This window comes from Thermobia domestica, chromosome 11 (genome assembly GCF_964235325.1).
Source record: "Thermobia domestica chromosome 11, izTheDome1.hap1.1, whole genome shotgun sequence".
Taxonomy (NCBI): domain Eukaryota; kingdom Metazoa; phylum Arthropoda; class Insecta; order Zygentoma; family Lepismatidae; genus Thermobia; species Thermobia domestica.
In genome coordinates, this window is record NC_137464.1 from 102047386 (window position 1) to 102073387 (window position 26002).

The window sequence follows — 26002 nt, forward strand, 5'->3', positions numbered from 1 at the left end:
GATAATTTGCAGTGTTCTTAATAAGTTTCATTCTGGGGAAGCTAGTATTATGGGACAAGCAAATCCGGCTTCTATGTAGCATTATTAATGGATCGTGAGTTTGTAGTTGCAGATGTTGACAGAAGTTCCATGTGTTGACTATTTTCCAGGTTGCTGTGAATGCTGTATGCTTATTCTCCTTGTATACTATTTGGAATAGATCTAAGATAAATGGTCAGGGCTAAAGTGAAGCTCTAAAAGAATTTTTCTACAAGTACTTATAACAAACACATTTTGAAAAGATTCTTAAGCAGTGTACAAAACTTAGTAGCTTCTACTAAAGGGATCGATTATTTGTAATTAAGAATGAAGCAAGCAGACATAGGAGAATTCATATTCATAAACAGTTTTATCATAAACAATGGAATTAATGCTCGTTTGATGAAATCAAGAGATTTAAGTTTTACTTTATACTAATGTTCTGATTTTACATTCCAATTTATGATTGTAAATCGTACACGCTACACAAGATGGAAAGGAGTTTTGACTTCAGGTTTGCAAGAGACGCAGTTTGTGTGAATTTCTGAAATTTGACAGAAAACGGAAAATAATTCATCTTTTGTATCAGAATGTATCAGAATGGGTGAACCGTTTTAAATGAATTTTGGAATATAGCTATTACCTGCCTCGAACTAAATTTTTATGATGTCAATTTTATTAAAAATGTAAATCCTTGGAAGAGGGGGGGGGGGAGAATATATAAAAATTTCAGCATCTCATGAGCCCATTAAGTTACGAATATGAAACTCGGTAGATAAACTCCTTATTACAAAGAAACGGACAGTGTGTATCCAGCTTGTTTAAAAAAATTCGTTTTAAGTTTTCGGGGAGCATTATAGTGTGTGTAGGCCCATATATATTTCATCACATTGAAAGAGACCGTGTGTAATGTTTTTGATCGCTCTATGGAAAAACGGCTGAACACTTTGACATGAACTTTAGAACATTGTTAGAAGTTACCTCGACCTAGGTTTTATCAAATCATATTATTTCAAGGTCGTGTGCTAAGAGGAGTATGTGGGAAACAAAATTTATGCGGAAAATGGAGTACCTCACGAGCTCCTCAAGTTATGAACAAGAAAATCAGGCCTAAACTTCTCATTAAAAATAAGGAGACACACATCCCAGCGTATTTGAAATTTTTCGACTTAATCGGGGAAGAAGAGCATTTTCTATATTTTTGCCGCATTCGAATCGGCGTTATCTATGGTTTGTGATCGGATCACGGACCCGTTGAAAATGATTTTTTTTTTTGGAACATTGTTAATATTTATCTCAAGCTGTGTTTTTTAATCATTAAAGATCCTATACCAAATGGGTAGAGGGTATAAAAAATGTATGCCAAAAATAGATTATCAGTGGGTTTTTACCATTACACTTCGATTGAGATGTGTGTCCTAATGTAGGTGAACGGGTTCAAATTCTTCCCATAAAGTTATATTCCCATGCGAAGAACGAATGTTTTAGCTTATTGTCATTATAGATGTCGCGACTACTTCAGTTACCCCATTTAATAACAGTAGGTAATTATTTTCCAAAATTATCGTACAGTTTATCGTTACTGAATTGCTTTAAAACATGGAAATGAGATCGTGTTTTAGCAACCTCTAATGATAACAAATGTTCATAGAATAAAACTGCTACAGCAAGTGTAGTGAAGTAGCTATGATTAATTCTTACTATGATCCAATGGACAGGGTTTTTAAGATTGATAGTATGCTGTGATTTGGGAGAAAGTTTAGTGATCTAGTACTGTTTAAAATTTGTTTCTGTGTCCCAACACTTACTTGACAGATTAGAAGCCCAAATACATCTTGAACACAATTTGGGTAGTTCCTATTAACTGGTGTTCTGTTCATTGATACAACACGTCAGGACAATTTTGGTTATGTTAAACAATGAACAAAAATCGTACCTAAAAAAAGTCCAAACTTTGATTTATTTTTCCACCGTAACATTCAGAAGAAGGAACTATAAACTCGGAGGAATACTAGGAATAATCCGATAAATAACGCCAGTTATTAGTCCTCTTCAAAATTAAAAGTCAAGTACACACAACTTGACAATCTTCCCACAAACAATCCATCCTTTTAGCCCTATCAATTTCGTGCACACAGTTTGACATTCTTTCCACAAACAATACATATTTTTTGTTTTTTAGGTGTACCAATTTCGTATACCCAGTTTGGCAATCTTTCCACAAACAATCCTTTTCATTTAACTGCATAATTCCATGTACCAACTTGATAATCTTTCTGCAAACAAATGCTTTTAATTTAGCTGTACCAATTATGTGTACACAGTTCGATAATTTTTCCACAAAAAATCCATTTTCTTTAGTTGTACTAATTTCGTGCACACACCTCGATAATCCTTACACAAACAATTCATTTTTTAGCTGTACCCGTTACGTGAACATAACACTCTTTTCAGAAACAATCCATTTCTTTAGCTGTACCAATTTCATATACACAGTTTGACAATCTTTTCCATGCTATCCTTTTCCTTTGGCTTCACAAATTTTGTACACAGCTTGATAGTATTTCCAAAACAACTTTCTTTAGCTGTACTGGTTACGTGTATTCAGCTTGACAATCCTTCCATAAACAATTCATATTCTTTTTAATTGTATCAATTTCGTATACACAATTTGACAATCTTTTCACCGATTTTGTGTACACAACTTGACAATATTTCAATGAACAATCCTTCTCGTTAGCTGTACCATTCCTGTGTACACCACATGACCATCTTTCCAGGACTAATTCCTTTCCTTTACTAATGCTTCATGTACCCAAATTGAGAGTCTTCCCACAATTCTTTCCTTTAACTGATTCATTTTTAGTAGACATCTTGATAATCTTTCCAAAACGTGTTTTTTTTAAGTAGAGAAGACTTGTTAGGGTTCTGTGACCACTAGCACTGACCATATGTTATTGGGTCAGTCCAGAATATTATTATAGAAAACTAAATAGGGAACATTCAGAACAACCTGGAAACCAGTCAACTCATGGAGATTTTGTTAACATCTGATGCTAGGAAGCTTATGATCCATTAATGCTGTATCCTTAGAACCGGTTTTTCCAGTTCCATAATGCAGATTTCTCCAGAATGGAATTTATTGTTCAATTGTTGAACTGCTACCGTTGCTTTTAGTTTCCAAGAGCCATTTATTATAGCTATTATTTGAGAGTCCAGTAAACGGCTGATGTTCCTCCAGCTGTTTATCATAATGCAGAGGAAACTTGGCCAAAGAAAAATGACACTGTTTTACTAACTAGCCTTCTTTCATTTTTGAAGAGAGAGGGAGACAGGGAGAGATCGGACGAACCTCAATTTGGGGATTTGGTTTCCATTCTTGTTTGGAACGAAATCTTTTTGCATCCAGAACAGACACAGAAAATAATTCAAGTGTGCATGTGTATTTGTACCTTATTCAAAGGAGAAGATGAGAAGGCAATTTTTTTTACCACGAATAGAAGTAATCGTTAGAATTTAGAAAAGCCTTACGTGAAGGTGATTAACCAAACTTTTTGATTTTAATGCTCGATAAATGTGGTATTCAGGAAATATTTTTTCATCGCTTAACTATTAATTGTCATTTTTCTTGAGAGTGCGAGCGTAAAGTAATGTTTATCCTCATATTGAAACTGTTCACGGATGTTTTACCACAATACATCAACCAGTTCGGAATGCATGTATTTTGAGTTCGGAAGGAAAAATAGTCATGTTTCAGATAGGTCTACAAGTTAGACCAGAATAATATTATTGTCGGTTACATAGGCATTATGGTCTTGTTAATTTATTTCTATGGACAATGAAATATATGAATATGTTATAATATGGCCTTATATGAATATGTTTTGATTGTAGATCTGCACATAAATATTAGTAGTATTATATTCGTATCTTATAATTCATTATTATTGCCATTAGTAAGTATGTCACTGTTCGGAGTGTATGTGCTATTCTAAAAAATCAAATAACAATAGAATACAATCTGCTACTTAACAGTCTGTATTTTCTGTATAGAGTACATTAATAAAGTAATAAATAATATATTCCACATGCACAGAAAGTAGCAACTACATCACATTGGTAACGAACGAGATGTCTTTTTCAACGCTATAAAAATGTTTCTTTCTCAATTTTCTCAAAGGTGAATTTATCCTCAAGTATGTCTTCTTCTTCTTTTTCCTAGATCAATACCATCTGTTGACTGATGTACAGGGTGGGGAGATAGTCACTTTCCATAATATGTGAAGAATACTTGTTTTGGAGAAAGCAACTTTGTGCCCACCCTGTATGTCTTACCTATAGAGAACATTACTAATTAAAGAAATGTTAATGTTTGAGATTTGATCACAATTTAGAGTTATATTCCTTATTAACCATAGTGTACACTGTAGTCTCGCTACTACTGTCATAATGGCAAAACTGGTTAGTATATACTTGAGCATCAGTTTGATCTTTTCTTTGTGGTATGGTTATCACACAGCATCAGAAATTCGTTATTAATTTTTCGAGAACTACGCATGAACTCTTAAAATCATCCATATCATTTTGTTCTGTTCATTGAGATCTGTTGATACTGTGTATACTGTTTTCTCCGTTTTATTATATAATGTAATGTTACGGTAGTTTAAGTTGGAGTTCATGACTCCACCAGGATCAAATCATAGATATTCGAACTTGCTTGGTTAGTTGCCTATGAGATCTGTTTTGTCTCGGAAAGATGCTATGAAATTGGTATCTCATCTTGAAAATTTATCTATTTCTAATGAGAGAAAACAAAACTCAATCTGGCCAATGAAAACCTTGTCTAGTCTTGTTTCAAACGCAGACCTACTTCTTGAAGATCCTTATTTTGGTTTTGATCCTCGAATTTTATTCTTGTTCAACAGAAAGGATTTATTTGCTTCTCCTTTCAGAAGCTCCCAAACTAGAAATCCGTACCTTCAACTTGCGTCATCCACTGTGGGACAAACAATTCACATGTTGATTGTACTTGCCAAATAGCGTTCAAATTCTGTTTATTCTTTCATTTTTCTAAATACTTTTTTCTCGAAATGTTATAAATTGGAACTTATATAAGAAATCAAACAATAACAGATTTTTTATATACAGTACATAAAAATATAATCTATTCCAGCAGAATAAAAAACTATATATAATCAATTCCAGAAAAATGAGAACTATAAATATAATCTATTCCAGCGTAATATAAACTATAAATATAATGTATTCCAACAGAATAGAGCTATAAATATAATCTATTCCAGCAGAATAAAAACTATAAATATAATTTAGTTCAACATAATAAAACTATAATCTATTCCAGCATAAAAAGGTATAAATATAATCTATTCCAGCATAATAAAAACTATAAATAAAATGTATTCCAACAGAATAAAGCTATAAATATAATCTATTCCAGCAGAATAAAAACTATAAATATAATTTAGTCCAACATAATAAAACTATAATTTATTCCAGCATAATAAAGGTATAAATATAATCTATTCCAGCATAATAAAAACTATAAATATAATGAATGTATTTCAACAGAATAAAAACTATATATATAATCAATTCGAGAAAAATAAAAACTAAATATAACCTATTCCAGAAGAATAAAGATTATAAAAATAGTCCTAATGTGTTCTAGCACAATAAAAAGTATCAACTACATCAGATTGACAACTAAGGAAATCAGGAATTGTTTTTCAGCGTCATAAAAATTAGTTTTCCTCGATTTCCTCGAAATCTATACATGAGTGTTTATTTTCAAACATGGCATTTCGTTCAATCCGATGATATATCAATTATCTCTTTAGGAAAAACATGTTTTGTTCAATATAAATTAAAGCATTAGGAATGACATTTCTTAGCTCTCGGCATCTACAAACCACGTTAGCCTGTCACGTATGAAGGATAACGTCCTTCGGGGATCGCACTACTCGAGAATGGGAAAGGAAGGAAACGGCCTAGGACCATTAATACAACTTACCATTCCGACATTTACCTGGTCCGAATGAGAAAACCATCCCTCAGGATTGCTGGCATCATAAAGCCTTTTACTTTTTTCGACTGAGTATTCCCAGCGATAATCGAAGCCAGACCGCTGTTATTGAGAGCAAGAGCGTTAGCGAGTATACTATGCGGGGCTACAATTATAATTTAAAGATTAAAGGTTTATGATAAATTTGGGCTATGTCGAATATTTTATACATTAGGTTATGTCTGCTACTATGTACTATCATCGTCCTAGCGTCATAATGAAGAAGTTGGTAAGAGTACCGGCATACTTTAGTATAAATTTGACCCTAATGGGGAACGTGGTTCTTGTACAATACAAATTTTTAGATTTAAAAAATAATATTTCTCGATTTTCTCGAAAACTATATATCAGATTCTATACATACGTCAGAAACTATACATCAGGCTAATAATATTGTGGAATTTGTTATTTAAATGCGTTTTGAATTTCTTACAAACATCTCAAATATTTTTCGCTTGACACATGCACATCCATAAATGATCTGCTAACATATACTGCCTACAAACGAAAATAATTTCACATCTTCTTACATTCGATAAACATACCGTAGGGTCATCTACAGAAACAACGTAGTTCTTGTATGATCATTGACTGTCCCTTCCTATCTTTTATATAATAAGAACTATAAATATGTCATGGTTTACTAATGTGAATATAACTGTAAAGACATAAAACAAAAAGAAGCTGTCGATAATTTATGCATGTGTAATAATATGTATTCAAAATGAACAGTTTTCTCTATAACTTAGTGCGTTATCTACTGACATAAGAATGATTTTGTGAAAGCAAAAGTCCTAGTTTACCCCTGGTAATGAGTTGTCTCCTTCCGTATAGGTTTACTTATAGCGCACCACTAGAAAGAATTGTTGAAAAATTATAATTCTCTCACTAATTTCCTTCTTATCGTACCGTAAGAAGTTTCCACTAGGTAACATGAAAATATCTCACTTGATATGGATAAAATTCAAGAGAGCCACTAGAAGTGGGCTAATTGTTGAAAAATTACAATTCTTTTACGATACGGCTTACGGATGAGTAGCATAAAAACTACAGTACAAAAACACAAATCAACCTGCGTTAGGTGGCCACTAAATAGTACAAGAATGTTATCTAACCTAGTCAGGGTAGGGCGAAGATGGTGGGCTACAGAAATAACGCGGGGTGCATCCGAAGGAAGCAGGCGCGTCAGCGAATGTGCGTATGGGCGCAAGCGAGGGTAGTGGAAAGAAGTAGGCTTTGGCAATGATACGAATTTCAATACCACTTTTCATGGTTTCATACTAGTAACGCTGTACTTGTAAATAAAATACAGATTCCGTACACTGTACAGAAATATACTACCAGTGGAAAATTGCATCTAAGAGAGACATCTTTCATATGTACTCACTTATTTTATCCGTCGTAAAGCATTTGTAATGATGCTAAACTTGTAGCCCTACACTTGTAAACCTAAAATACAAATGTATTACTTTGCATTTAATTCTGTTGCCTGAAGAAGTTTGTTCCTTATCAGTTTGTTTTTTCATGCAATGTATTCAATTTTACCTATAAATCTTCCAAAATGTGGTGCGCCAAAACTACACCTGCCCCTCTCTTTCAATTATTTTATATATACTTGAATAATATTTTTTTTTTGTTTCATACAGTTTTGTAAAGTGTGCGTTTAACATTTTATTATCAATACTTTTCTTATTACTAGTGCAAAATCGTCGGTCATATAAATGGTAATTTTATTTAAAATGAGTAAGTTCATTTGAAAGTTGATTGTTTAGAATAATAATTTCTAATATTGGAGCACTTCTACACAAAGAAGGGAACCAGTATATTATACTTACAAAGTGTAATGTTACTAGTGTCAAACCATTACAAAGGCTATACTAGGGCCAATATGAGTGAATGCATATCAAAGACAACCGTGTAACATAATATTTTCCACCATCAGAGTATTTCTTCACGATATAGGAAACCAGGCCCGTATCCACGGGGGTCTAGGGGGATGGGCCCCCTAAATTTTTGCTCACCCCTAAAATTTTCACGGTAAACTTAAAAATGAACTATGATATGATGATGAATTATAATATGGTTGGATCGCCCCCCCCCTCTTCATTTTTGGACTGGCTAACGGCCAAACTATTGTGGAACCGTGTGAGACCATTTCAAGTCTCAAACCTATATGATTTTATGTATAAGTTTCAATTTAATTTTATTTTATTTTTATTTTCTTTTACTATCCTCGTTTATGCTCATACAATCTGTTGCTGACACTCCTGTTCCCTATGTAGGTACTCGCCCCTGGTGTGCTCATGCCCTGACTCAATTAGATAGAATTCTCACATTTTCTGGATACGTAGCATAAGTTTGTTTTGTGATCTTTGCATAATCCTTTCTATGGCGTACGTTAGAACGCGTATTTACACTTGTAAGGGAAGTATGAAAGTTTGCATGCATATTATTAATCTGTACGCAATAATTTAGGCATACACCAGGGTAATAACAGTCCAAGACGTCTTAGGGAATTAATTGAAGCCAGGGGTAAAAGTGGATCTGGAAAGGTAGGAAGAAGCATGACATCAAGACGTCCTCTGTGCCTATCTTTACAAATTGTATTTTTTTAGGAAGTGGAAGAAGGTCATAGATATTTTTTAAAGTGCGGTAACGCCCCAGCCCCCTGTCGTTTACCCCTGATTAAACCATGACAATTGACAGAATAATGTTTTTTTTTTGTTTTTCTTCTTTTTTTTTTAATTTGACGGACTATTCTACATCTGCACCCTTTTCTTTATTATTTTTTTAATCTGAATTTTCAACTAAACTTCATCCAGTTTATCACTTTTGAAATTACTAATAGTATAGCCTACTAATTTTAGTTTATTAATTTAACATTTATGAAATGGTATGTATTAGTAAACCCGAAATGTAATAATGGTATGTGATAGCTTTAACAAATTCATTTTTATCTTAAACAAGCGTGAATTGTCAGAAAGTAGTCTACAGGAGCTCCTATAGGAATAAAAATATAAAAACTTACTCTCAGTAATAAATACAATTTTGAAGATGTAATATCTGAAGCTGCATCCAAAAGCTGTAACAATTGCACTCTTTGGAATTAATTTATTTGTATATGAAACCTCTTTTTATTCTGCGAAGTCTTATCTTCTTGGGGACCCTAACCGCATTAATGGCTGACCCTCTCCTTCTTGGATCATATGCCGGTAAAACCGTTGAAATAAAGCAAGTTAGATTATTAGATCTTTTGATTTCAACAAAGTCACATTATACATAACGTTTTGATATATTGATGATTGGTTTCTTTGTCTTTTTAGTGATTCATTTGCTATTCCACATTTAATGACTCAGCTTAAGCTGGTTATCTGCAAGATATTGTGTAAATAATGCGAGTTGTTTAATTCGTTTTTGATATTTACTTTTCGAACATTAGTTGCGTTTTAATAATGGAGGACAGTGTTTCTTCCAGACCTATTTTTCTGGGAGGGAGGCTTCGTCCCCCCGCAGCTCTGAGAGTGCCCCCCCCGGAGGAGACCAAAAGATTACGTCTACAATATAATAACAAATAAAAAAGTACTAGCAGTGCCCCCAGGAATTCTAAGTGTGCCCCCCCCCCGCCAGAACATTTTTTTCTGAAAGAACGACTGATGGAGGACAGACCAGAACAAGTTTGCTAGTAATCATAAAATTTGTTATGTACACTTCTCTCATATAAAAAATAAATAACAGGGTATATTTGCTATTCATTAATAAGTAATATGAGCTTCAAACAGTGAATATAGGGCCCCACGTCCATTGGTTCCAGTCCGTTGCACAGGTTAAACCGTCAATTTCTATAGCTTTGCATAATAATTTCACATTATCTCATTATATTATTGCACATTCAGAACAGACGTGCAGCCAGAAACTTTTGTTTGAAGGGGTCCAAGCATTAGGTCTATGTAATATTGAACGGGTATTATTCTGCATGAGGAAGGAAGGTGAGTAATTGTAAAATACTTCCAGAGGCGGATCTAGCCCCGGGCCGGGGGTCCAAGGTCCCCAGTTTTTTGAGTGACAAAAATAACTAAAGAAAACACTTTTTTTTGAAAATTTATAGTAAATTCATGATTTACCTACCAGAGTATACGTTTAGTTGGCCCCCCAGGTTTTAATTTCTAGATCCGCCTCTGAATACTTCCGCCTATATTTTCAGAAAAAAATGATAGAACTAGATTGTTTTTTTGTAAGAGAAAAGGTACAGGTGAAGTGTAAGATTAATTTTTTATGCTAAATCAATCATTTCCCTGTTAAACAAGCATATTTTTAACGAGAAAGAGTACAAATGTATATTCTATTCAGTTAGGAGAGTTAGGACCAGTGGTGCCCACCCCCCTTATGTCCATGACGCATCCCCCCCCCAATTGTCTACCCGTAGGTGTTCTTCCATGAAAAAATCTTCTTTTCGATTAATTTTTACACTCCCTCAAACATATTTATACAGATTTTTTAACCCCCCCCCAAATATTTCAATGACGCACTTTGCGTCATAGCCAGCCCCTTGTGGGCACCCCTGGTTAGGACCCCCTACTGACTGTGTTCCTGAGTCAGGATAATAGTTGACATTGAAGCATTCAGGCAAGTCTGAGCCAGTCACAATGAAAAACTATCCATTCTATCATAGGATTCCGTTAATTACGGATTTGACTGTATTTAGTAGATTGTTATTAAAATTTATTTTTAATTTATTTTCCTTATCGATAAGAAATAAATGAGATGCTACAGACTAAAGTATCCTTGACTGCTAGGTATCTGCAGAGCGGAGATAACGATTCCTTTCTTTTATGCAGGAGAGATAGCGCTGGAATCTGTAATGTACGATGGTTTTCTGTATTTCTCGTACGTGACATTTACCTTCTTGCATGTCTTTAGAGAATGACCACTACGCTCACAATTTAAAAATGATGAAAGAATTGCCTCCACCCTTTTGTCTGCCACTTTAATAGTTAATGTCAGTTTTACTCTCTCAGAAGCGTAAAAGTGATGTCTTGTCTACGTACCTCGAAGGCACGTTCACCTAAGTTTTTATGGGCCAGGACTTGACCGGTAGTAGCTCTCTGGACTCTGCGCCTGGATGGAGAACTTGTGACCACTGAATTACCTCAGCTTCATAATTTATCACGGACTACCACTTGAAGCTTCTTGGCTGACGTTGTTCGATGTTCACTTCCGCCCGTGTGAAACTACAATCCGTGTTGCAATGCTGTGTGAAATCCACGTAAATTCCCTCTTTACATTCAAAGCCTGACTTCCTAGTTAAATGGTTAAATATCATTGATTCATTTTAATTATATTAAATGAGTTAATGCTTCTTTTGTTTATAAAAAGAGAGTTATTTATTCCTTAGAGGCAATATTTTATTAGGAGAGAATTTTTGTTATATATTTTCTTTTAAGTTAAAAGCAAGGGTAAGAGCAAAGGTAATCTCATATTCTGTAGTTAAAATAGATTATTTTCTATGGTTTTATATATCTGGTGACTTTCATATAGGGTACTAAAAAAAGGTGATCATCAGATATCCGCTTAAACGTTCAAATCACTAACGTATACATGCTCATTGCCTATATTGTTATTACTATTATTATTATTTGTCACAGTGGCGTCATGTTGGGGGAGAGCATGAGAGGAAATTGCATCCCAGAAAGTTTAAAAAACGTGTTTTTATTCAATTGCAAAGTAAAATACTAAAAAAAAAACGTAAATTCTTATATAGGACTCCCATCGATATCCAATCTTTTCTGTATATTTAGTCTAATTTTAGGGGTGATTTTTAAAAAGTGTTAATATAATTTATCCTCATATCGAATTTGGACCTCCCCAAAAATCTTTGCACCTCTCCCGAAACAAATTTCTGGGTACGTGCTCAGCTATCACTTCCGACTTCAACACCTCTCCTGAAAAAAAAAGGCCCTGAACACAACAATAATCACAATGAGCATACTGACTGAAATGTTTTTTTTTTTATTCTTTTTTTAGTACGGTTTTTAGTTGACGTCCAATTTTAATATTATTTCCCAAATTATTTGCAAAATTAACAAAGAATGCTGTAAATTTAATTGAACAATCTAAATTATTCGTACTTGTCAACGTTAACGGGAAGTGTCAACTTCCGTAACAATCTGATGGCATATAGTTATTTCCTTTATTCGTTTTCCTTTTTAGCAACCAACAAGAATGTTTGAAGTATTATTTATTTATTTATTTATTTTCTAATTTGACACATTGGTTTACATTTACGCTCTTCGTCAATGGTGAGGCTATTTACGACATGTCATACATTCTTAAAATGGGATCTGAAGACCTGTACTGCGTTACATGCTCGTAACCAAGAAGTAGGTATAATTAGATATACATAACACTCTTTTCTAGTGATTGAATTTCAAATGTAAATATATTAATATATTTTCTTTCATAAACTGTAAAGTTAATACATTAATTAAAGCTTCTCAACTCTGTTTGGTATAAAGATTAAGGAGAAGTAAAACCTTTTGTTTTTCTATAAAAATTCAAACCTAAAACAGACATTTCGGTTTTCTCCAAACCCGGTTCGATTTTCTTAGAAATACAGGTCTGGTTTTCTACCAAAATCAGTTTGCATGAAAGATTTTTGGGGCTTTACTAAAACTAGTGTGATTTTTGCCGAAGAAGGTATCTGTCGTTGCTCTTGTAGTATCCACTTCAAGAAGAAGAAGGTATCTGTCGTTGCTCTTGTAGTGTCCACTTCAAGAAGAAGAAGAAGGTATCTGTCCTTGCTCTTGTAGTATCCACTTCAAGAAGAAGAAGGTATCTGTCCTTGCTCTTGTAGTATCCACTTCAAGAAGAAGAAGGTATCTGTCCTTGCTCTTGTAGTATCCACTCCAAGAAGAAGTTTATTGATAGAAAACAGAAAGGCTTTTAAAATCAAAACCGGTTTGACAGAAAACCAGAAACCTGATTTTTGTGCTCACTCTTATAATGAAACGGCCAATTGTAAAAAGTCCAATAGGAATCATTGGTATTGTAGTAAGCACCATTTTCTGGCTACTCTTACCCCTGCATTTCCCAGGCATACAATAAATAAATAAATGAGTTGACTTGATTTTGAGTTTGACGTCCCTTTCAGCAGCAAGGCTATATTAGACGTGGACATACTGATTAACATGGAATCCGAACCACATGAGCTCCCGCCAGGAATCGAACCCGGGTCTCCCACGCTAAAGGCGCGTGCGCTAATCGCTTAGCCACAGAGGAGGAGTATTAATAATAAAAGTATTATGCAACCTTAGCATTCATGCCTCTTCTTTCAGATACAACAACAAAAGATCGTTTTTTTTGTTTTGCATTAATGAAAGTGTGACTAAAGAGAAGAGTCAGTGGTAGAGTGCTTACCTCTGGTGCGTGGAATCCCTGGATGACATCATGTCAATGGGTTTGCTTGGAATACTTCCATTTCCTCCCAGATTCTCATTCCACCAATGCTTAAATTATCATTCACTTGCCTTAATCATCCGTCTCCGTTAGCCTATCAGGTGTAATCGTGGGACGTTAAACTGAAAGATTTCATTTCATTTACTTTTCTTTAAAGATCTGTAAAGCTAAAGTTCAGCGTTTAGAATGGCGTTTCGACGAGAACTGAGATAGGGAAGATTAGAACACTAGAACTTTTCTGGTTAGGCCGCCATGTTCTCATTCAAAAATATTTTCCACTCCATTTTCGTTCAAAAAATACCTAAAACTACATTTTCAGGAGAATCAATTTTCAAAAATTTATGGGACAAACATTCCTGATAAGCCTGAGGTTGTTCCATACCTCGGGACTCTCGGTTATGAATTGTAAATTCGAGCACTCTGGCCGATTTTTTAAAACCCGGGACCCTAACTCAAGCATTTCACTTTATTCAGATCAATATGATCTAGTGATATCTTATTTTGAGTTCCAAAGTTAGTCGTCCGTTTCTAGCAAAATTTTGAAAATTTACAAGAGAAGAATTGGATAATTAGCTCTCTTTGTGCGCTTTGTAATACATAAAGAGAGCGGAACTTCTGTTTATAAGCGGATATAATCAAGGACCCTTAGGCAACCGGAGGGAACTACTTCTCGCAAGGTTACCACATGGTTGGATTGTTGGAGAGTAACGAGAATTTGTATTCTGAACATGGCTGCAGGTGTACAGAGACGCTCCAGTTGGTGTCCCAACGCAGAAACAAGAACTTACACTAAATTATTTTTAACAAAATGGGTCCAAACTTCCTTAACACTAAGCTAAGCCGACCCTATTCTGCCTTACTCTATTCTACCCCACTCTATCCTATTATAAACTTTTAAAGTGGTCCTAAAATTGATGATTTTTAAATTTTCCAAGCTATTATTAAGCTTTTTTGTCAAAAACCAAGGGTACGACCAACTTAAGAATAAATGCCATTTTTAAGACAATATGGTAGTTAAAGAAAAACTTGATTAGGATATAACTATACTGTGGAAGGGTGCTCATCAGGGAGGGGCGAGGTGGGGCGCTCGCCCCCTAGAGGAAATCGTACTTCGGAATATCGAAAACCCAATTGAATTTTTACATTAATTACAGCAAAATTTCAACATATATTTGAAATGTCGCGTACACTTGCCCCTCCCCCTGGCCGAACTTGATACTGTGTACTGTCATCCTATTAAAATCATCACGGAAAGCTTGATGAGGGTGCTGAGGGTGATGAGGGTATCAGTTTCATAGTAAAAGGTAGCGTTGTCGTAGCACTCTATTCATTTTTACTTTTGCAGAAAGCAAATTGTTGTTATCAGTGAGACCACCCAGCAAAAATATTTCGTACTAACCTATGCAGAAAAGAGTACTAGATCTAAGGAAAAAATACTTAAATTTTATCCACTCCCGTTTCACTTTATTTATGGCATTTTACGATATTAATATCTTATTAGAAGGTTCCAGGCAGCCCCATCCCCTGTGGGTGGGGGAGTGACCCCAACTTTAAATTTCTTGCAGTCAAAATTCGATACAAACCTCCTAACCACTTACACCCTCCCAATTTTGACTTTACACCCCAAACTAAAACTCCTGGCGAAATCCCTGTTCAATTGTCGTATTAGGACTCACTGTAAAACCACTAAAGTAACACAAGGATGGCAAATATAGAAATGAAATGAAATGAAATCTACGTCCCACGGTTATGCCGGTGAGGCTAAAGAAGACGGTGATGATGAGTAATGAATGAAATGGTGGAATGAAGAAAGTGGAAGGAAACGGAAGAACCCCGAGGAAACCCACGCACATGGTGTTTGTGCGGAGGTTGGGATCGAACCCGGGACCCCAAGCACCAGAGGTGAACGCTCTACCACTCAACCACCGCGGCCCCGGCAAATATAGAGGATGTAAAACAAGAAATATCATAGAATGGCCTTATTGAGAAAATTGATTTTTAATTCCTTAATAGCTCCTGTTTAAACAGATCACCAAATATGTTGGGATCACCAAATATTGTTTCCTGTGGTTATTTATTAGTGTTAACCCTTTTTTCTTTGACACTTTTGTACTTCCTATTTTTCCAAATAGAATGAGCTGTAAGTTAGAGCATAAAATCGATAGAAATGTATCTCTTTCCTCCCGACTCTTAGCAGTGAAATTTTCGTACATTGCCAAGTTTTCATGAGATACCGAGATACCTTTTCCTCTCCCAAATGTATTTATAAGAAGAGAAAAGGAACAGAAAAGTACTAGATTTGTTGGTAAATGTAGATCTAGTTCGAAAGTACTAGCGGTGGTCACTGTTTTTTTTTAATCTATTTTCTCTAAAACTACATATGACAATATACATCTCACCCAAATAATTTTGTTCACCTGAATGAATACTATTCATTGGTACAATATATTTTATCTTTTGACAATACTGTTCAGCTGGTCTCAACTACTAAACACCGAGAAAGTGAAGGATATGAATACGAATTATGTGTCAAGTAAGTTATTATTATTTATTTATGTTTCAATTCCTATTGTTTCCAAGAGACTTCAAAAGAATATTGTGTACCTTCCTGCAAATCAATATCTTTTTTCGTGAGCACTTTGAGTAGGTCCTATTTAGCTTATATTTGTTCCTTCACTAAATATTCCGCTCCGAATTTTTCGTCTCCTCTACAACAGTTTAGAATCATTAAGTCACAACTGCCACCTGTCAATTTGACATTAAAATTGCTGAACTTGAAGTAAGGCCCAGGATAAAAATCTGCGAATTTAGAAAAGATTATTATAGTGAAGCCAATTTTGAAGTAGTTCAAGGAATCTCCACTAGAGTGCAGAAGTGAACTGTGCAGCAGCATTTGAGCTCGACTCGAGTAATATTCTACGTTCTACCTGTTATACAAACAAGTTTTTCAAGGAGTTGGGGTGCTTTGGGTGTCCTAATGCAACATGCAGATTCATGATGTGCTTCTTTTAGATTAACTATTTTAGACGATGCTTTGTGCAACCGGTTCTTCTTGTTTTGGCTATGGTAAAGTAATATTTTTTTATACATTATTGATAACACAAAAATTTGAAACTAGCAGACAATTTAAGTTTTAATTTTGTTCATTTTTTCCCTGTTCAGACTTGATGATTTATTGAAATCTTCATTTTATTTAGTTACTTCAGACAGTTTTTCTAAGATGGAAATGGGCGTTTAGAATGTTCTCTTCAACACTTTTGTAGTAGCACTCAGTAAAATGATAGTTATAGTTTGAAGGATAGTTAGATGAATTTTGGTGTTTAGCGCTCTTCTTCAACACCAAAGTTACGAAAGGCGAGACCTACTCTATAAACACAACCAGAACCTATGTTCGTTATAGTTGGCAAGGTTACTAACCATTAAGCAACATCAAACCTTACAGTATAGATTGTTCCTCACTACACTATTTCGATTCCAAGAAGGCTGGTTTACAGGACTATCCCGCGGGGTTTGAAGAAATAATGTTTTCAGTCTTATTTCAATTGAAAACGTGAGCTAGCCGTGTTCTCCGTAGATGGATCATTTGAATTATTTAGATTTTTTTTTTTTTTTTTTGTTATAATTCTTCTTTGAGGCTAAGGGTTGATTATGATAAAGAAAGAAATGATGGAATAAACGAAGTAGGAAAAGCAGAAGAACCCAGAGAAAACGCACATACACGGTGTTTGTCCACCACAAAGTCCACTTGGCGTAAGGTGGTATCGATCCAAAGCCCTCAAAATTATTCCAAATAAAGGGTAGGGGAGAGGACGGGAATGGCGATCAGTTGGGAATGGCGATCAGCCCACTTTGCACTCTTGCGTGACCCGAGGAGAAGTCAAACTAGTGCTGCCATCTTCCTCTTGTAGCAAGGTTTCTTGTGTATTGTCGAGGAAGTTGTCAGAGAAGACTGAAGTCTACAGGGTGCTGAAATTTGTTTTGATTTTCTTATAAGGATCTGCATATTTCAACTCACGATACGTACAATTTTAAGTTGTAAGATCTTGAAATTACTAAGATTCATAAAAAAGTTATATTTACGTCCAATGCACGACACATAGTTATATTTCAAATAAACTACGTTTTACAGTACAACAAGCTCAATTTTCAAAATGGCGCAATATTGGGAATGCCGTCAACGTGATCGGTTTACCATCATGGTGATCGCCATTCCTAACAAACATTTCGAATACTTCTCCAGTCAAAAATTATAAAAGAAGCTAGATCTAAGATAAGTAATACGCATACTTGAGTCAAACTCTGAAACTTTGGTATCCGTGTAACCTTTGTAGATGGTGGGTGCATGCTGACTGTACTGTTGTGGACTCACCACGTGGATATATCTGTGACGTGTCTTTGAAGAAATGTCAATAAAACATTCAATTGACGTTTCTCAGTCTTTCGAAGGCGCAGCTTAGGAAAAAAAAAAAACTCGAACTGCTTATGAAACAATGTGTATTTATTAAGCTTGTACTGTGATCGCCATTATCAACATGTGACGGGAATGGCGACCAAAGTAGCAATTTGAGTTTTTTCCATCGTGTTCCCGAACTGAAAGAATGATTCTCTTTTTATTTTACACGCTTATTGTAGAAGGATTGGAGTACATATTTACAAATTTGTTTCAATATATTTTGCAAATGAAACTACGTAATAACCCATTTTTCTTAGGTGATCGCCATTGCCCACCTCTCCCCTATATATACGACAAGAAATTATTTTTACACGCAGCATTTTGACATTGTCAAATTTAGCTTTGCAGTTTCATTCTAGGCAAGCGTAATTGCGTTGAAAATTATGGAGTAGATTATAATTTTGCATACAACTAGTAGCTTCATTTCAGATTTTGATAAGAGTTTCACGTTTTTTACTACTATATTAGTATAGAATTGATTAAAAAGTATGACTTTTTCGAACTGAGGGATGCAATTGCCCACTGCTCTTCTCAAATGACGCCACTGAATGGAACATATTAACAGTAACAAGTTAATGTGAAGACTTCACTGTAATTGGCAGTGCATACGAGGCTATTTCTAAAAGTTCCGCCTCGACACTAATATCGCGCTACTAGCAATAAGCCATTCGTGGTACGGTATATAGTGTCATAAACAGTTGAATCTGGTACATTATTTCTTACATAGTGTCATCTGGAGAAGAAATAATGTACCAGATTCAAATGTCTAGTTGCATCAGTTTGTTGGGGGCAGTCAATTGGGATTGTTGTGGTACATTGAGCTCACATATTGCTTGACAATGCTTTAGTCCACACTGACTGAAATTGTTGCCAAGTTTGCAGTGAAAGACTGTGACTTCAAGCAACACATTATATCCCAAATTTAGCACTGCAATTAACTAGCACTGCTTGTGAACTAAACGCAAGCGCTGATTGAAATGACTGACTTCAACGAATTGACATAGTTACAGACTTTAAACTGATACAACATTTCTTCCATAGATGGCACCATATAGCTTGAACGACTCGATATTTTAATGTTAGGAAACTTTTGAAAATATCCTGGTAGTTTCATTAAACTTGTAACAGAAGGATATTTATCTCCTTTATAATGTCAAATGATTGTTAATTTATCTCTTACCTTTGACTAAGAGCCAGTAACTCTAAACAAAATATTGAAACAAAAAAGATCAATTCTGAAAACCTGTTCACTAAACGAGGGCGTAACCATCTAACAGGTCTTTATCTTCGGCTAGCTGTAAAAAAAAATTATGTGTAATGTAACAATAGGTCTAATAGGAACATGGAACATAAAATGTCACATTAGAGACATAGCTACCTAATTATTTTCTACATTTATCAGATTATAACATTAATTAATCCATTATATCAGTGGTCGAAGTGAGACGGTATGCGATGGTATGCCATACCGCCTCTAGTTTTTCAGTGATGAAGGCATACCTCCTCTGGTATTTCAGTGATAAAGACATACCGTCATTGGGGAATAGATGTTAAATACGGTACTTTTAATGAACCCATTTTTATATACAGTAATTGACAAATAGCTTTGCACGTAAAGAGAATTTAGTTCTCATATAGAAATAACTTTAAGTTGACAACACCAACATTTTTTATTATCTTTTTCCTACATTTTGCTTTTAAAATGAGATGTCTTCAAAGCAGTTCATCTAGTTTTATATTTTGATGTGCCATATTGAATCGTTTCTTTCGTATGTATTTGTGTCTTTTTAATTCATGTAAATGTGTTTTGAGCATAGCGTATTTAGGGGTTGTCTGCTGTGGGGGGGATTCTCCTGGGGTTTTGAAATACCCCTTAGTCGAGTGGAGGTCTGGGAGCTTTCTCGCAGCAAAGTGTTAATATGAAAATTCGGTTTTGGGGCATTTTCGTGTATAATTCTCTATAATAGAACATAAGGAGATATTTTATTATTATTTTTTTTTTCAGAAAATAATTGGCGAAGTATCTAAGTCTCTCCATGCCTTTCTCCCCTTCTGTAACTAAAGAAAAGCTCTCTGATGGTTTTCAGTCATTATGTAAATAGCAATGCAATTGTTTAGGCAACATACCGTCACTGTCTTTCAAAATTTAGATAGCCGGTATGTCGAGTTAAAATCGTGTAAAACATAACTTACCACCTCTGCTTTTTTCCCACTTTGAACACTGATTATATCATATGGTTTTCTGATATAATCAGAACAATATAATCTAACAATTCACTGAAAAGATTTCCAAAATTTGAATTGTACAATGTACCGTATGTCTTTAGATTAGTTATGCCACCATCTGATAGACACATTGATAATGTATTTCCTTGTTTGTAGCTTTTGTACTCTAGAAAACTTTTTTTTTTTTATTTTATGCGAATGTAAAATCTAGATGGCCATACATTATTAATAGTTCTGTTTTTCTTTTATCTGTAAGTGTGAAAATGATGCGAACAATGGTTTACACAAACATTTACATTTTTAAAATATAAAAAAGAAAACCCTGTCAAAACATATAAATTCGGTTAGAATATTTAGAGAGCGGGAGTGTGATTGCGTTCAGATTAAGTATATTACATTTAGTATGGGAGTTGCTTATGAAGTAATTGGCATTTTTACTGTGCAGTCCTGAAAAAATTAAAAAGAAGAAACATTGAATGTTAATTTCTAAAATGTAGGAATTGGTATAAAATCTACATACAGCAACAATGTTTTGTTTTGTTTACGTTTCTAAATAGTGAGGCCCCTCCTGCTAATCTGGTCCCTACGACATCAATAATTTGCTCCTTTCTGTACATAGTGTCCCTGTTACACAAAAATATATATTTTGTCATATGTAAAGCTTTAGAAACGTAATAGGTTCATCAATTACCATAATAGCATATATTCAACATTAAAAAAAAAAAAAAACAGCGATAATTTGTCATTGAGAAAGGACAGCTGGATATATAAAGCGTCCAATTGCCTTGAACAGCTTAGGGTCTCATCATACCTCAATCTGGCTCTGATATGTTTATGAATTACTCTTTGAAATGTATATGTCCTAGCGAAACTGCCCATACTCTTTACATTACTAAAATATATAGCTATCTACACGACCTCTACTACGTAGGGGAGGGTGCTGTACCTATGGCCAAAATTTGGATTTGAATGTTTTCTGATCCCTGTAATGCATTTTGTCGCAAATATAAAATTTAGGCACATAGTTTGGGTCTCCTGAATACACAAAATTTGTGTCTAGTTCAAAGTGTTGTCGTTAAATAAGAATTATTTTCATTTTCCCAAGACCCCTTTTTTGGTTGTAACTACGGCCACCTATTATTTATACCCGCGAACAGATTGAAATTGGAAAAATTAGCCGAGAATAGGCCATAAATAACGTTTTATTTTTGTTAATATACAGCTAGTAAAGGAAACAGATCTTTGAGCAAAAGTTATCAAGGGTTATGCTTGTTAATCGCACACATTTGTCCTGAAAATGCAATTTTCATTTTTAACCCAAGATGAAATCGCAGAAACCATCTGAAAATGAGAGAAGATGGTCTGTCCGTAGGTACAGTACCCCCCCCTTCCCCCTGCACCAAAAATATTGACGTGCAGTGGATCCAACTTTGGTTATGGCAACTTCTTAAGATATCAAATCGTGAATATCAAGGCCCGTTTAGCCATCTTCTGTTTATTTACTAATTTTGGTGGTGCTCCTTTTGAAATTCTCTTCAGAAGCTTTTCCTGTTTTTCCTGATAGGCTTTTTCTATTTTCTTAATCTCTTGTGAGCTTGTCAGAATCCTTGAACTGCCTTTCTGTCGCCCCCGCCAACTCGTTTCCCGGGAGCGATATCAACTAGGATACTGATGGACCTGCAGGCATGATGGTGGCTTCCGAGATATGAGGCTCCTGCTGATTTATGCCTATTGCTGGTTCTAAATGCTGTTCATCCTTGTATCTCGAGGATGGTTCTGCTTCATTGTCATCTGCTACTTATTCACGGGCCTTAGTGTTGTGGCCGTAGGTACAACTGATTCAATGGCCGTAGGTACAGCACTTCGCCATCTTCACTTTATCGGTTGTCGGTGACAAACCCAACGTGGCTTCATCGAAATAAAAATCGGGAATCAATCAATAGAATCACTACCAATAGTTATAATTAATTGTTTGTACTTTTGCGTGCAATGTAGGGAATAACAGTTTGTGTCCACTTTTTTTTTTTTTTTTTTTTTTTTTTTTTTTTTTTTTTTTACTTTCATCTCCCAAACACACACACAAATAATCAGCTATTTACCAGACCAAGATCTCGGAACACGGACACATATGGAACTGAAGGGCTTGGAACGGAATCTTCTATCACCAATCCCCGATCTTTCCCGACAACACACGACTTTTAATGAGCACTGGTCGTAGGTACAACCGGCCATAGTTGCAGCACCACTCCTACACCAAAAATATTGCACTAGTAAAAGAATCAGGTATGTAAATAATCTCAAGTTTTTAGATTTACGTAATTCATTTTAATACATTTCAATCTTTCTCTGATTTACCATTCAATCATATATCACTACCCATGTAAAATTATTCAAAACACAAATCCTCTGTTTTCAAAAATTTGAACTACATATTCACGTCCGAAATAAAGCCAAAACTCTTTGTTATGAGTTGTGACTTTTCTATCGTGGATATATATATATTAATAAAAGTTTCATATTTTGAGGAATGTGTCTATATTTTTAAGTTTCTAGCTCAGATATGGTATACTTCTATACTTCTATAGTATCTAATACAATACAATCACTTGATTTTTTTTTTTTTTTTTTTTTTTTTTTTTTTTGCTAACTATAGTCTATTTGATTTCATTTTACAATTACTTACATGCCAGTTGCTATAGAGAAGCCATAACTTTCTAAATCCCGACGAAACATTTTGGGGGAAATAGATGTCTTTACAACCAAAATTAACTTAAATTATCTTCTTTTTAACTTATTAATACCACACAGAGATTGCATTTAATGCACTAATACTTGTGTATGTATGCTTAATTTAAGTATAGGGTGTTTTGTAAAATGTTATTTGTCTTCAAAAATATGTCTAATAATATAAATATGATTTCATTCATCTTGCACTACTTATTCCTTGCTAAATACTTGGCTATTTATTTCGTTAGGTTCTTCATGTAAGTAGTATGAACTACATATCTCTTAAATTATTGTATTTGGTTGTGTGAGTTGCAGCATTGTGTACATTAACTATGCTCAACATATATACTCAACAGTTAACTTGCATTAATATTGCATACTAAGTGTCTTAAAATTAAAATAATTGGTGCTGTTTTTTCAATGGAGTGTTTATATATCTGGTTATTGTCATAAGATCAAAGAGTTAAAAGAATGAAAAGATTTCAAATAGTTAAAACGAGCGAGAGTTGCTCAGCAGTTAGTTTTCTTCCTTCCAATTAAGAAGTACGAAACAGCCAGCCTCTATGATGATTACTGTCCTGTGATTTGTTTCAGTCTCACCTGGCACATCTTGGAATACACCATTAAGTATAGAACCCACCTGTATCTCATTTCCATTGCAAAATGGCCTTATGACTACTAAAAATAAACACATAAGTAAATGCAGCTGAAATCTTTACCAATAAGTAGCTCTTGTGTCAAATATACAAAGCAGATTGCTCTGATCGTTACAGAGTGGATCATAAATCTCAATATGAGTTTCTCACTACATACAACAACAAAAAATTAACATAAGTATAGTGCGCTTGAATACACTTCTGTATGTTCTATCATTCCACCAATCACCAAGTTTACCAGTATGCTCGATGGTTGAAAGTTGACTGTATGCCTTCAGGATGCATTCCTTTTAAATGGCCTATGTGGTCAACAATCTCACTTTAAATAGATTGACATAAATAAGTCGAGTGATGATAAGTCTGATGACCTTGGAGGTCACTCAACGAAACCATATGGTTCAATCCAAGAATGCTGAAACTGCATCCACACACGAAATTCGACTTATTTACTCGTATTCTGGTTATTTGTGCTGAGCTTTAGCATCAGTGTCATTTTGAACGGGTAATACTTCTTTCTGTGGACAGTCCTCTGGATGGTTCTTAGATTTACGTTCCTGAGATATGAGTAAAGTTATCTTCATTAACACCGCTAACACTGCTGTGGAGGTTCCCTTATCTGTAGAAAATAGTCCATACATGAATTGGGATATCACTGTACAAGTATAATCAGCATATAGGTATTTACTAGCATACGTAAATTAATATTTCTCTGATGGAAGACCTAAGGACGTTTCATAATCAAGAAGCAAAATCCTTTTGTAACTGAGGTAACATACAAATATAATGCTACATTAATACATTCAATTGGTCTTATATTGAAAATACATTCATTTTCATTATTAGCATCGATAGTAGAAAAGTTTCTGTAGAAAAAATGTAAAATCATAATCTTTAAACCTCTCCACTTTTTATCATGTGAACTAGTGAAATATAAGAGTTTTTTCTACGTAAATGAATGAACAGACTCAGCAAGGCAAAAGGGCTCACACCGGACATAATCAATTTCTGCTCTCCGTCTACTTACCATTATCAAGGATTCACCCATTTTTATTGCTATCTTGTTTAATAATCGACATATAATAATCGATGATAAATAATGTCTGGATGAACTAATACCATGTAGGTTAATAGACTAGAAAATATTTTCACATGTAAAATAAAAGAATTACAACATTGGATGTCTTATGTGAATTAATGTACTATTACAAAACTTTCCTGCGTAAATCGATGAATCAAAATAGTTTTTCCAATCCTAAGTAATGTGTGGAAAAACAAGTCGCATATAAATTAATAAAGTAGAAAATATTTTTAGGTTTAAACTAAAGGACTGATAACAATGGATGTTTTATATTGATTGGGCACTATTACAAACTTTACATGTAAATGAATAAACCAAGACAATTTTTCTCGTGTTGAATAATGACTGAAATAATAAATCCTATGTAAGTTGATAGGAACTAATGTAACGTTAGCATGTAAATTAATGATACAAACCAATATCTTTCCGGTGTAGATTAATGGACTAAGTGGTTCTAGGTAACATAACTGATTTTTTTTTTAAAGTCAGAAAACCAGAATAAAATATGCATAGTTTGACATACTGTCACATATATAACCAAATAATACAATTGTACTGTGAACACGAAGTTCACGTCTTTAGCACCAGATGGCACAACGTTACAATCACGTAGGTTCAGTGGACCAAACATATACTGCACCAACTGCACTAACCACTTTTCACTATCAAATGAATGTCTTATAGAAAACTTGTTTTTTTTTTTTTTTTTTTTTCGAAGAAGTGCTACTGGTTTCAGACAAGTGCAAAGTTATGTAGTCCTGAGGTTCAAACTAGTACGTTAAATAAGCCTATGTCAATTACATTCTTTCGAATGCTGTATAATGTACACAGTTATTAGATCTTACAGATGTTAGTTTGTACAGTACATTAGTTTGCTTACAAACGAACACTTAACAAAGTTTAAGAATACTAATAGCTTTATTAAAAGGATTTGTAGTGCCTTTACTCCAGTTATCTTGGAGTGAATTGGTGTGATGCGATGTAGTCTTGCGCCCACAACTGGACCAACAGGATTCAGGTCCCGCTATGTAAATAATTTTAATTGGTCCATTACGTCATAACATCGCTCTTGAATATGATATAAAACAAAATCAACAATATATTACTACAAACAAAATTAATAATATATTACTACTCTTCATACCAAGAAAAGGCCAGAATTTGTTGTCGAAGAAATTTTGGGAGAAACATAAAGTTACGGTACTGTACGAACTGATAGTTATTCAAATCAATACATATAACTTTGTAAACAATCACAAAGACAGTTCAAGTGTATCATTATCATTTATATTATTATCTTTCATCATTAA

At 34.4% G+C, this 26002-nt stretch overlaps 1 long non-coding RNA gene across 11 annotated transcripts in view; it reads left to right on the top strand.

Moving 5' to 3' along the window:
- The window catches only part of LOC145664331 (uncharacterized), a 373203-nt gene that overhangs the window by 197412 nt on the left and 149789 nt on the right, over nucleotides 1-26002 (top strand). Inside the window, exon 1 of one of the 11 annotated variants that reach the window (XR_014127365.1) lies at nucleotides 16480-16618. The exons of the other annotated variants lie outside the window; for them this stretch is intronic. This is a non-coding gene — a long non-coding RNA (uncharacterized LOC145664331). Of the gene's footprint in view, nucleotides 1-16479; nucleotides 16619-26002 lie in introns of those variants that run through there. 11 annotated transcript variants of the gene reach the window in all.